This window comes from Carcharhinus amblyrhynchos, chromosome 9, assembly GCF_965287045.1.
Source record: "Carcharhinus amblyrhynchos chromosome 9, sCarAmb.v2.hapA, whole genome shotgun sequence".
In the NCBI taxonomy this organism is placed as follows: Eukaryota; Metazoa; Chordata; class Chondrichthyes; order Carcharhiniformes; family Carcharhinidae; genus Carcharhinus; species Carcharhinus amblyrhynchos.
In genome coordinates this window covers 13,055,907-13,068,248 of record NC_137332.1, presented here as the reverse complement: position 1 = coordinate 13,068,248, position 12,342 = coordinate 13,055,907, and positions in this window count along the sequence as shown.

Genomic DNA, 12,342 nt, shown 5'->3' with positions numbered 1-12,342 from the left:
AGGGATTCTATGATATTATCTTTGGATTGTGGGAGGAAACTGGAGAACCCAGAAGAAACCCACGCAGACATGGGGAGAATGTGCAGACTCCACACAGACAGTGACCCAAGCCGGGAATCGAACCCGGGTCCCGGACGCTGTGAGGCAGCAGTGCTGACCACTGTGACACCATGCCACCCAAACCATGTTCTCCCTGTCTCTGCATGGGTTTCCTCCGGGTGCTCCGGTTCCAGAGCCCAAAGGTGTGCAGGTTAGGACAGTTTGGACTGCAGAAAAAAACCGGAGCGCTTGGAGGAAACCCACGCAGACACGGGGAGAATGTGCAGACTCCGCACAGACAGTGACCCAAGCCGGGAATCGAACCCGGGTCCCTGGCGCTGTGAGATAGCAGTGCTAACCACTGTGCCAGGATGCTGCCAATGGTGCCAGTGCGGCCTCTCTCTCTCCTGTATGTTTCGGAGGTTCACCATCTCCCCTGACATCTAACTGGCCCCGTGTTCAGAGTTTTCCTTTTCTGAAATGTGCTTGTGTACTTGGGGAGGGGGTGGTTAGAAGGTCCTCATTGCTCCATTTCACGAGTGCAGCAAATGTCTCGCCTCATGTTTGCTAAATGATTAAACAGTTGGATAGAATGCAATTTACATTTATGTCGCATTTGTCACTGCGCCTTTAAGTAAACTATGTAATATAATGTAATCATAAAATCAAACATTGCTTAAGTGTTGTAAATCCCCTCTCTGACTGCATTTTAATCAAATATAATGAATCCCAATGGTTCTATAAATCACAAAGGTTTCAGATGCTGCTGAACATATATTACAGATTTTGAGACTAAGCATTTGTCTAATAGAGAGAATGTATTGGTGTTAATGTGTTACTCCAGTGACTCAGTGGGTAAAGGCACACCCATCCTGTGTGGTACAGTGCCACTCACATGAGGGTAGTCCCATGTTTCTTGTCTGGGTTGAGTTTGCTAAACCCATCCACAACGCTAATGGAACAGTCAGCTCAGGGATCCACTTCCAAATTTAGCCTTTTGCATCCATAGAAACACAGAATGGTCCATCGTGGCTGCACTGACTCTCTGAAAGAGCATGCCACCCAAGCCCTCCCCCCTCCATCCCCATAATCCCATGCATTTAGCATGGCCAATCCACCTAACCTACAAATCTATGGACACTAAGGGGCAATTTAACATGACCAATCCACTGAACCTACACAACTTTGGACACTAAGGGGCAATTTAGCATGGCCAATCCACTTAACCTGCACATCTTTGGGCACTAAGGGGCAATTTAGCATGGCCAATCCACTTAACCTGCACATCTTTGGGCACTAAGGGGCAATTTAGCATGGCCAATCCACCTATGGAGTATAATGTTAGCAAGTGTGAGGTTATCCACTTTGGTAGAAATAATAGTAGGAGGGATTGTTATTTAAAAGGTGAAAAGCTGCAGCATGTTACGGTGCGGAGGGACCTGGGGGTCCTTGTGCACGAATCGCAAAAACCCAGTCTGCAGGTGCAGCAGGTGATCAAGAAGGCGAATGGAATGCTGGCCTTTATAGCAAGGGGGATAGAATATAAAAGCAGGGAGGTCTTGCTGCAACTGTACAGGGCACTGGTGAGACTGCAGCTGGAGTACTGTGTGCAGTTTTGGTCGCCGCACTTGCGGAAGGATATATTGGCCTTGGAGGGAGTGCAGAGAAGGTTCACTAGGCTGATACCGGAGATGAGGGGGTTGGACTATGAAGAGAGACTGGATAGACAGGGTCTGTACTTATTAGAGTTTAGAAGGCTGATGGGAGATCTTATAGAGACAATTAAGATAAGGGGATAGATAGGGTAAAGGTAGAGAGATTCTTCCCGCTTAGAAAGGATAGCAGGACTAGAGGGCACAGCCTCAAGATAAGAGGGGGGGGGGGTGCTGCAGTTTAGATCAGAGTTGAGGAGGAACTTCTTCACTCAAAGGGTGGTGAATCTCTGGAATTCTCTGCCCATTGAAGTGGTGGAGGCTACCTTGCTGAATATATTTAAGTCACGGGTAGATAGGTTTCTGATAGACAGGGGAATTAAGGGTTATGGGGAGAAAGCGGGAAAGTGGAACTGATCCACTTCAGATCAGCCATGATCTTATTGAATGGCGGGGCAGGCTCAAAGGGCTAGATGGCCTACTCCTGCTCCCATTTCTTATGTTCTTATGTTCTAACCTGCGCAACTTTGGACACTAAGGGGCAATTTAGCATGGCCAATCCACCTAATCTGCATATCTTTGGGCACTAAAGGGCAAGTTAGCATGGCCGATCCACCTAAATTACTGAAAAATCTCAGCAGGTCAGGCAGCATCTTAAGGAGAGAAAAGAGATGCCGTTTCGAGTTCAGATGACTCTTTGGTTCCCCTTTCCCTCCTTTTTCTCAATTTTACCTCTCTCGCACCCATCCCTCCCCTCCCCCCACATTTCCATCTGTCACAGCTTACCCTCTGATTTCAGCACCTCTGCCGTTTGGCCATTCACACCTTCTATTCTCTCTGTGGACAGCCATTAACAGCCTGTCCCCTTATTTTGGTGACTATGACTCATCTTTCATTCTCTCACCCTGCAGTATAAATATCTCCTAGTTTCTCTGCCTTTTAGCTTTGACAAAGGTTAATCTGGACTCGAAATGTCAGCTCTTTTCCCTCCTTACAGGTGCTGCCAGGCTTGCTGAGATTTTCCAATATTTTCTCTTTTGGCACTTAACCTACAGATCTTTTGGACTATGGGAGAAACCAGAACACCGAGAGGAAACCCATGCAAACATGGGGAGAATGCGCAGATTCCGCACAGACAGTGACCCAAAGCTGTCGTCAAACCCGGGTGCCTGGCACTGTAAAGGCAGCTGTGCTATCCATCTCCAGAATGTATGCAAATTTCTGGAAGGTATGGTGATTCCCCGCTAACTATTAAAAAACCTACCAACACTGACCTATTGAAATAAGGAAAAAACATGCTGGAAATCTCAGGAGTTCTGGCAGTATCTGTTGAGAGAGAAATAAGGATAACATTTTGAATCCGTATGACTCTACCACAGTGTGGCAAAGGTTTGCTTATAAGATACAGAAGCAGAATTAGGTCACTCGGCCCATTGAGACTGTTCCACTATTCAGTCATGGCTGATAAGTTTCTCAACCCCATCCTGCCGCCTTTTCCCCGAAATCTTTGATCATCTTACCAATCAAGAACATATCTATCTCTGTCTTAAATACACTCAATGACCTGGCCTCCACAGCCTTCTGTGGCAATGAATTCCACAGATTCACCACCCTCTGGCTGAAGAAATTCCTCCTCATCTTGGATCTAAACCTTTACTCCGAGGCTGTGCCCTTGGATTCTAATCTCTCGTACTAATGGAAACATCTCAATCCAGGCCTTCCAAAATTATGTAAGTTTCAATGATCCCCCCTCATCCGTCTAAACTCCATCAAGTACAGACCCAGGGTCCTCAAACACTCTTCGTACGGCAAGCCTTTCATTCCTGGGATCATTCTTGTGAACCTTCTCTAGACCCTCTCCAGAGCCAACATATCCTTCCTTAGATAAGGGGCCCAAAATTGCTCATACTGCTCCAAATGTGGTCTGACCAGAGCCTTATAAAGCCTCAGCAATACATCCCTGCTTTTGGATTCTAGTCCTCTCGAAATGAATGCTAACATTGCATTTATTTTCCTAACTACCAAGTCAACCTGCAAGTTAACCTGAAGAGAATTCTGAAGTAGTACTCCCAAATCCCGATGTGCTTCTGATTTCTGAGTTCTCACTCCATTTAGAAAATAGTCTACGTCTCTATTCTTCCTACCAAAGTACGTAAGTTCCCACTTTCCCACGGTTTACTTCACTTTGCCACTTATTATGAAGGGTCACTTTATTGAAAGACTGGTGGAAATCATGAAATTGTAGCTACTTCATCACCCAACCCCCAACCCCCTCAACTTCACTAGGCTGATACCAGAGTTGAGGGGTTTGAGCTATGAGGAGAGGTTGAGTAGACTGGGTCTGTACTCGTTAGAGTTTAGAAGGATGAGGGGGGATCTTATTGAGATATATAAGATGATGAAAGGGATGGATAAGGTAGAGGTGGAGAGGTTCTTCCTGCTCAGAAAGGACAGAAGGACTAGAGGGCACAGCCTCAAGATAAGGGGGGGGACAGTTTAGAACGGAGTTGAGGAGGAACTTCTTCACTCAAAGGGTGGTGAATCTCTGGAATTCTCTGCCCATTGAAGTGGTGGAGGCCAACTCGCTAAATATATTTAAGACGCGGGTAGATAGGTTTTTGGTAGGCAAGGGGATTAAGGGTTATGGGGAGAAAGCGGGAAAGTGGAACTGAGCCACTTCAGATCAGCCATGATCTTATTGAATGGCGGGGCAGGCTCGAAGGGCTAGATGTCCTACTCCTGCTCCTATTTCTTATGTTCTTATGTTCTTATGTACTTCTGGGGGAAATTTTGAAGTCTAGAGTTCCTTTTGGAGCTCATGTTCACAAATTATAAAAATCCACATAATTGCAGGTTAACCTAACCTTGGTCTGCCTTCAAACAAATATCTTAATTGATGTTTTGGTTTCACTAACCTCGGTGATTAATCTTGAAAAGGGTGGATCGAGAATAAATTTGTGGAGTAAAGGCCAGCATAACAGCACAGCTGTAAAGAGGTGCTGTCACCGATGTACAAAAAACAGTCACATGCATTGGACTATTCCGTGGAGCTTTTCCAAACTGAAAGCAGTGGTTAGCACTGCTGCCTCACAGCGCCAGGGACTCGGGTTCGATTCCCGGCTTGGGTCACTGTCTATGTGGAGCCTACACATTCTCCCCGTGCCTCCATGGGTATCCCCCTACAGTTGGAAAGACATGCTTGGTGCAGTGACCCGAACAGGTGCCGGAGCGAGGCGACGAGGGAAATTTCACAGTAACTTCATTGTAGTGTTAATGTCAGCCTTACTTGTGACTAATAAATAATAAGTAAATAAATAAAAGCAACAACCCTGTGGCATAACAGCAGACAATGGTATTTTGAGACAAAATGGCGCAAAAGATATTTCAGGCCAGTTTGCATCTTTAAATTCAAAGCTTCTGTGAATCTAACCATTAGGTATTATTTATCAGCATGTGTAATCAGTGCTTTGAGATTGTTACATGATTAAATGTGGATTATCTGAAACGATGTCTCAATGACAATGAAAAATTGTCCACGTGAGCCTTTTGTTCAATGTAAAACACTCACTTTTTTAAAAAATCACAGCTGTTCAGGTATTGAAGGGCAAATTACAACGTGTCCCTTTTCCTAGATTAAAGAGTCCTTTACGGCATTCCCTTCCCTCCTACATTTCCCAGTCGGCACACAGCCTGGAAGCAGTTCAACAGTCTCACAGCTTGCCGGGATTATGGAAGGCCCGTTACTCACAATGGTTCGGCTTTGCCTATAAGGCCACCAGACGAGAAGGTTGAACCGTGGCATGGTGGTTAGCACTGCTGCCTCACAGTGCCAGGGTGCTGGGTTCAATTACCGCCTCAGGTGGCTGTCTGTGTGCAGTCTGCATGTTCTCCCCATGCCTGCATGGGTTTCCTCCTGGTGCTCCGGTTTCCTCCCACAGTCCAAAGATGAGTGGTTAGGTTGATGGTCGTGCTAAGTTGCTCCTTAGTGTCAGGGGGATTAGCAGGGTAAATATGTGGAGTTATGGAAATAGTGCCTGGGTGGGATTGTTGTCGGTTCAGACTTGATGGGCTGAAAGGCCTCTTCCTGCACTGTAGGGATTCGATGATTCCACAAACAGTTTTCCTTCCAATCGGTTAATGTAAAAAAGTTTCCAATGATGTAGATTGGAATAGATGCCATTGACATTCCAAGAGAAACATTTGCACTGGAATTCTACCACCCTGCTTGCCACGGGAATCGAAGCAGGCAAGGGGTGGACAATGGAAGCTCCATAGAACTTGGGTAGGATTTCCCGGACACGGGTCAAGGGAGGCTGTAAAATCCCACCCATGATTTATACTCCCAGGATTAATTTCTTACATTACAATGTGGGCTGCAGGTCAAAAGCATGTTTCAATATCCCTTATTAATTAATTTGTAGGATGTGAGTGAAGCTGGCAAGGCCCCAGCATCCCTTGAAAAGATGATGGTGAGCTGTCTTCTTGAATGGCTGCAGTTCATGTGGTACACGGGCACCCACAGAGCCGTGAGGGAGGGATTCCAGGATTTTTGATCCGGCAACAGTGAAGGAAAGGCAGTATAATTCCAAATCAGGATGGTGTGTGACTTGGAAGGAAACTTGCAAGTGGTGGTTTTCCCGTGCACCTACAGTCATTGTCCTCCGAGGTGGTACGGATCATGGGGTTTGGAAGGTGCTGTCAAAGGAACCTTGGTGAGTCACTGCAGTGCATCGTGTAGATGGTACAGAGGGCTGCCACTGTGTGTTGATGGTGAAGGAAGTGAATGTTTAAGGCAATGGATGGATTACCAGTCAAGCGGGGCTGCTTTGTCCTGGATGGTGTCAAACTTCTTGAGTGTTGTTGGAACTACACCCTTCCAGGCAAGTTGGGATTATTCCATTACACTCCTGACTAGTGCCTTGTACATGGTGGACAGGCTCTGGGGAGTCAGGAGCAGAATTCCCAGCCTCCGGACCTGCTCTTGTAGCCAACATATTAAGTTTACTTATTAGTGTCACAATTAGGCTTACATTAACGCTGCAATGAAGTTACTGTGAAAATTCCCTAGTCGCCACACTTTGGCATCTGCTCGGGTACATAGAGGGAGAATTTAGCATGGCCAATGCACCCAACCAGCATGTCGTTTGGACTGTGGGAGGAAACTGGAGCATCTGGAGGAAACCTACGCAGACACAGGGAGAATGTGCGGACTCTGTACAGACAGTGACCCAAGCCAGGAATCGAACCTGTGTCCCTGGCGCTGTGAGGCAGCAGTGCTAACCACTGTGCCACCGTGCCACCCAATGCAGCTATCCTCTGAGATGGCCTAGCCAGCCACTTAGTTCCAGGGATGGCCAACACATGCTGGCCTTGCCAAAGAACAGATTTCATCCACTTGTGACAATGACCTAAGAAAATCGAACCCGGATCCCTGGCACTGTGAGGCAGCAGTGCCAATCACTGTGCCACCGTACTGCCCGGTGTGTGTGTGTGTGTGTGTATGTGTGTGTCTATACACGCATAGCTGGTCTATTTAAGCCCCAGGATGGTGACAATGGAAGATTCAGTGAGGTTCTGCGAGACACTATATAAATACAAGTCTTCCTTTTTAATTTTTTAAAAAGCATAAAGTCAAGTTGCGATCTGAGATAGGTGCAATTAAAATGTCAGTTGTGCATACAGTTCACCAGATGCCAGGCAGATTATATGATTTATGATAATGAAACTTCAATGACCTTCCATTCCACATTATAAATTGCAGCAGTTGGGAAAGTGGGTGGGTGAAGATCTTTGCAGAGCTGCAGACTCTGAGGACTAAGGACATGGGTTAGTTGGGCCGATGCGCAGGCATAAGGGAAACAAGAGAAAAATGAAAACAGAATTGAAACCTTATCCAATTTGCAGTACTTGTGATCCTGAGTTGTGTTTGATCCTGCCTTGGCCAACATTCCCTCTCTCCCTGTAACCTCCTTCTACCCTTTGTGATCTCTACACTTTCCTAATTCGGTTCTCTTGCACACATCCCCGATTCTTTTTGCTTCACCATTGGTCAGCGATCTAAGACCTAAGTATTGGATTTCCCTCCCTAACCTTCTGCTGTGTGTCCATGGTGTAAAAGATTTTGATTTTGATTTGATTTGATTTATTATTGTCACATGTATTAGCATACAGTGAAAAGTATTGTTTCTTATCCACTATACAGACAAATAATAGAGGAGGAAAGGAGAGGGTGCAGAATGCAATGTTGCATTCATAACTCGGGTGTATAGAAAGGTCAATTTAATACGACGTAGGTCCATTCAAAAGCCTGATGGCAACAGGGAAGAAACTGTTCTTGAGTCAGTTGGTACATGATCTCAGACTTTTGTATCTGTTTCCTGATGGAAGAAGGTAGAAGAGAGAATGTCCGGAGTGCATGGGGTCCTTGATTATGCTGGCTACTTTGTTGAGGCAGCGGGAAGTGTAAACAGAGTCAATGGATGGGAGGCTGCTTTGCGTGATGGTCTGGTTTTCGTGACCTTTTGGAGTTTTTTGCAGACTTGGACAGAGCAGGATACATATTCTGTGATACATCCATAAAAAATGCTTTCTATGGTGCATCTGTAAGAGTTGGTGAGAGTTGTGGCAGACATGTCGAACTTCCTTACCCTCCTGAGAAAGTAGAGGCGTTGGCAGGTTTTCTTAACTATACTGTCAGCGTGGAGGGACCAGGACAGGTTTTTGGTGATCTGGACACCTGGAAACCTGAAGCTCTTGAGCACTTGTCTAATCTCACTCCTAATTCCTATGTTCCTGTGGCAAAATAATTATATACGGCGGCACAGTGGGTTAGCATGGCTGCTCAGAATGCCAGGTAGTTGGGTTCGATCCCTGGCTTGGGCCACTGTCTATGTGGAGACTGCACATTCTCCCCATGTCTGCGTGGGTTGCCTCCCACAGCCCAAAAAATGTGCTGGTTAGGTGCATTGGTCATGCTAAATTCACCCTCAGTGTACCCGAACAGGCGCCGGAGCGTGGCAACTAGGGGATTTTCACAGTAACTTCATTGCGGTGTTAATGTAAACCAATTTGTGACAATGATAAATAAACTTTAAACTTTTTTAAACTTTAAAACTTTAAGGGATCGAAAAGCACACAAAAGCAGCTGCAGCGACATTCATTCCTGATCCTACAGGAGAAGGAAGGTCAGAGTGCATTGTCAGAATGTCTATAAAATTCCCCAGTTTGAATCAGAAAGCAGCTGATCTCCTTTTAAATTCAAAATGTTTAAACAGCGCACAGAGCCATGGTTACCTTATTCAGACTCGACTGAACAAGCCAGAAAAATTCACCTGGTGATTGGGAATGGAGGTCTACACAGGCCGAACACATCAGAATTAACAGAAGAAGAGCCAGTGTATCCCCAAAAGATATGGGCAACATTGGAACACTGGTTCAGAATCAGGTTAAACGCCCCTATCCATCCACTGGAGTTCATGTCATCTCTATAAAAAGCCTGCAGAATACATCGACCACCCTGTCAGCAGGTGCAGAGAAAAGGGTCCAAGTACAAAGACAGAATTATTAAGTTAGTGATTGCGTCCCCTGCCAAGGAAGATGTGCTAGACAAGCACAAAACGCAGGGCATCAAAGTGCTAGCAAAGGATGGATATGAATGCAAAACAATTGGGTGGCATGGTGGCACAGTTGTCAGCACTGCTGCCTCACAACACCAAGGGCTTGGGTTCAATCCCAGCCTCGGGTCACTGCCTGTGTGGAGTTTGCATATTCTCCCTGTGTCTGTGTGGGTTTCGTCCGGGTGCTCTGGTTTCCTCCCAAGGCTTTCAGAGCGCTTGCTGCCCGGAAAGCTAATGGCTTTTATTACCAAATAAATCTGTTGGACTTTAAGTGTTGTGAGACTTCTTACTGTGTTTACCCCAGTCCAACGCTGGCATCTCCACATCATTCCTTCCAAGGTCCAAAGATGTGTGGGTTAGGTGGATTGGTCATGTTAAATTGCCCCATATTGTTAGGGGGAACTAGCTAGACTAGCTAGGGTAAGTGCATGGGTTAGGGGGACAGCGCCTGGGCAGGATTGTGCTTGGTACAGAGTTGATGGGCTGAATGGCCTCCTTCTGCACTGTCGGGACTCTATGATCAATCCTCACAGGTCAATAAAGATTACTGGTCCCAAGTACAATCCCAATTTTTGACATTCTCGCTAGAACTGAAGCTGATGTGGGGAGATTTGGTGCATGCAGTAAGGAAATACCCAGCTGTTCAACAATTCGGTGAGACAAGTGGCAGAAAGGGTCATTGGCAGCAGCAGTGCACCGGAGCAAAGGCTGGTGCAGCTACAGAGAGACAGTGTACAATGGACAATTCCAAGCAATAAGAATCACCATCCAGTATTCCATCAGAAATATATACATTTGAGATTAAAAAACGAGAAAATGATGATGATGTGCAAGGTGGGGCAAAGAATGGTCAATAAATCTTTCACATGGTCCATCTCATGGCAAACCTTGATACCATCAAAATTGTTTGTCATAATTAAAATTATATGTCCTCAGTATGATGCTACTGTGCCTTTAAGAAATGTATTTTGATCATGTTTTTCTGCAATTCTTTTCAAACAGGCCCTGGTGTATTATTGTTGCCATGATGCCTGAACTGGTGTCCTCTAATTGTCACCAAAGCAATATAATGTTGTTATTTTTTTCATCTGGCCTAATGCAGTGTCCTGGAGTTTTATTACCCTTTTGAAATTGTTGGGTGGAGCATAACTGCTGATTTTAACAGTTTTTTTCCCCCCACAGGAAAAATATTCAAGATTTGAGCTTCACTTTGTCAGAAGTTGTTTGGACTGCAGACAGTTAGTGGTGTTTTTTGTCCCTCACTTTTTCTCTAGAGTGAAAATTCTGCTGTTGGTGGGTTGCTAGCTAGAAGCTGGGGGCAAACAGTGGCTCTCTCTCTCTACCTCGAGGTGTGCTAAAAGTTCCAGGACTGGAAAGTCAGAGTTTTGATTCAATATCCGAAAGACTAATCCACAGCAGGTGTTATAAAGCTGCAAAATCCAGCACCAAGTGAGCATACTTGCTTTCTGTGCCAAGCCTAGAATGGGGTGTATGTTTGTGGGGGTTGTTTGATTTGGAACAGTACATGTTACTGTTAAGGTTCATACAATATTGCCGGTTTTTTGTATTTGTTAGAAATTATGCTAATTTTCTTATTTTACATTAACTGTGTTTTTAAATAAACTTTTTTTTTGATAAAAGCTACCCAGTGAGTCACTGGAATCATACCTGGAGTGAAACACCTTTGGCTCACCCATGCCAAAATCAAAGCACAAAACATATGGTCGAGGCTGACTTGGGTTATAAGAAGAGGCTGGATAGACTGGGATTTCTTTTCCTGGAACATAGGACGCTTAGGGGTGATCTTATAGAGGTCTATAAAATAATGAGGGGCATAGATCAGCTAGATAGTCAAAATCTTTTCCCAAAGGTACGGGAGTTTAGAACTAGAGGGCATAGGTTTAAGGGGAGAGATACAAAAGGGTCCAGAGTGACAATTTTTACACACAGAGGGTGGTGAATGTCTGGAACAAGCTGCCAGAGGTAGTAGTAGAAGCGGGTACAATTTTGTCTTTTAGACAGCATTTAGACAGTTACATGGATAAAGCTGGTATAGAGGGATATGAGCCAAACGTGGGCAATTGGGATTAGCTTAGTGGTTAACAAAAAGATCACATGGACAAGTTGGTCTGAAGGACCTGTTATCATACTGTAAACCTCTATGAATCTGTGATCTTGGATATTCTGACCTGGGTCATAACATAAGAAAGTTGGTAACTATCATCATTAGTCAGTATTAGTCAAGTCAGGAGCAAGTGCCAACATACAACAGTGCAAATTCTAAAAGACATGCACCAACAGACAAGGAACACCATGGTAAAACTTGCTACTGTGAAACTTTCAGCGTACAATGTTTCATTAATTTCATGGGCAGCTTCCACAGTTCCAGAGTACAAGTACAATGGATCCTCCTGGGTGTCGCAGATGCTCTACATCGTGGAGACTAAAGGTCCAACAACATGTTATAACCCATGCCCCATGGGCCTGTGGAAAATCATCTATAAAGCGTGGTCTGATTCAATTCATATGCTCACAAACATGTGAGACCATTTTGACCTTATTAGGACAAGCTAGGCATCTCGCAGGAAGTCATTTCCAAAGGCAGGAGGTCATCGTGTTAGAGTATTTGACACCTGATTTATTTTCAACTACTTCATCACTCATCCCCATCCTTACCCAAGCTCACACCTGACCTCGTTCATGTTCATGGAACTGACTTCATCATCATTGCTAACTACTTTATCTTGTGGTCCAGTATTCGACAATTGTACCAACACATCAAGCACAGCTCTCACACACACTCTAAGGGCTATTTTCAGTTTGGTGTGCCTGGAGAGATCATTCCGGATAACGGTCTGCAACTTATCGGGAAGCCATTTCAGGATACGTGTGGGAATTGGAATATCAATCACACTACTTCTTCCCCTCAACACCCGAGACCTGTCCTAGCTGAATGAATGAACGATTCACACGGTGAAATCCCTTATTCTCAAACTGCAGTAAACTCTAAGGCTGGGAACTCCTGGCCGTGCTTG